This window comes from Pelobates fuscus, chromosome 7 (genome assembly GCF_036172605.1).
Source record: "Pelobates fuscus isolate aPelFus1 chromosome 7, aPelFus1.pri, whole genome shotgun sequence".
NCBI lineage: Eukaryota > Metazoa > Chordata > Amphibia > Anura > Pelobatidae > Pelobates > Pelobates fuscus.
In genome coordinates, this window is record NC_086323.1 from 97,254,034 (window position 1) to 97,256,287 (window position 2,254).

The window sequence follows — 2,254 nt, forward strand, 5'->3', positions numbered from 1 at the left end:
AGCAGAGATGAAAAATTACCCCAGGATCCCAATAATAAGAAGGGGAACCATTGGAGTTGCTGATTCTTATACCGCCCACCCCCCTTATTTATTTATTTTTTTATTTCATTTTTTATTATTATTATTTAAAATCAGGCTAAAATTGGTAAAACTATCTAAAATAATAATTATAAAATAACTGGACATGATCTCTCATTTTCTTATTCTGCTTGGGGGAAAAAAATGCAAAACAGCCTTGATTTCGATTGCTGAGCAAATTCTTATAGTTGGAGAGATGACATCTTTACTGTAGAAAATAAATAAATATACTAAAACATCATTATTCTACTACATTCATACACACACAAAAAAGATATGTATATATTTCATTTTTTACATCATCTTTAATATCCAGAAATAGTAGATTAAGAGTGATCAAGTGGAAAATACATTTTTTTATTATTATTATTATTATTATTATTATTATGAAAACATTTTCTGCTTTGATAAATTAAATTTATTTTATTTTTAAACAAAGTGATATTCAGAGAATTGTACCTTGTTGGTCCCTTAATTATATATTTTATTAGCAAATAAAGAGAAGGGGAGGAATGATTGATGATGGTGTAAATTGGCTGATAATATAAAGGGTATTATGTGCCACTACTTAGGGTTTTCAAAGAAAATATTGCATGCAATCTATAAGGAGAGGGCAGCCCAATTATTGCTTTTAATCTTTTGCTATTTTTCCTCTGTACAAACAGTACCTGGGCTCTGCAAACATTTAGTCTGGGGATGTAAATTCTGGACAATATACCCCTCCAGCCCATGTCCATCTTTTCAAACATCTCATCTCTTAGGATGGTGTGATAATTCAGGAGAGTAATTAGGACAGTTTTTTGGATATGGGCTGCATTTTGCTGATAAGAATTATCTACAGCATATCAAGAGATTTCTCCCCTGAACCACATCACAAAGCCAGACAGAGAAATGCCAGTAAAATAGGATTTTTTTTATTTTTTTTATTTTGCACTTGCTAACATTTTCACCCCCATTATTATGGTAATTTTTTTTCCTATTAAACTTTTTTTTTTTTTTTTTTTGCTCTCTCTCTTCTAGCCTGGGTTTTGAATTGATTTTTCTTTTTCCTTTTGCAGAACAGGTTTTTTTTTTTTATTTAAATGATGCTTGTGAGAGGAGAAAAAGATAGCATTTTGGCATTTTTAATTGTGTAAATCTCATATATTAATAATAGTGTTTTCAAGTACTGAACCCATATTTGCATGACTATCGAACACATGCTACAAACCTTGTTAGGATCTTTGAGCTCAGTTTAACCTGTAAAACACACAAGTTCCTTTCTGCCTTTTAAACTCTCTTCCCTTTCTGTTTCACCTTATGAAAGCCCCCTCTGCACCATTTACTCATACATTAGTTATGGCTGACTTCCTTAATAGGACTTAAACATTTGGAGATTTCTTTATGTCCAACAATGTCTCTGCTGATAGCTGGCTTTTCATTGACTTGATTTTATTTGCTGTTGTATTCATCAATTTTCTTTCAATGGAAAAGCAAATGTTCCTTAAAGCAGGCACTCAAATTAAATACATTTATCATTGAGCAAATAAACGTGTAGTTATCATTGTTACAACAGTGTGTGTGTGTGTGTGTGTTTTATTATATAGGTAAAAGAACAATAATGACGCAATGGTCTAATAATGTATCAATCAGCAGGGAGATTCAATGGGTTTCCATGGTAACTGCTCCACTTGTAGAACTTGGCCCCGGGATTATAAAGTATACATAACCCCAGCTCTTTATGACAGACAGACAGAAAGACAGACAGACAGGTGTGCATAACAGGTGTAGTGGATACATTGAGCTGCGCCTGCGCTTGGCTGGTACCCCTCCAGACCCTCCTTCCCTTGCTCTCCTGGCTGCTATAGACTCTTTCCACCCAAAATATCAAAGTCAAGTCGCGTAGACTATGACAGCAAGCAGTAACAAAAGGGGCAATGGGCAGACAATAAGATGATCTTGTATGGCCATTGTAACCATACAAATGAGGGTGAGGGGCCGAGCGAGTTATTATTATGTACATAAATACACACAGGCTTCCCGGTGCCAGCCCTGAATGCAGGAGTCTCAGGCACACACACTGCACATTGCTGCCAGATTACAGAGACAGCCTGGCATACCCTCTGTGTGGGCACACTCTGCCCTCTCTGCTCTGCACCCCTGCCTGCTGGAGGGCCAGGGGAGAGTGCTGAGGGTG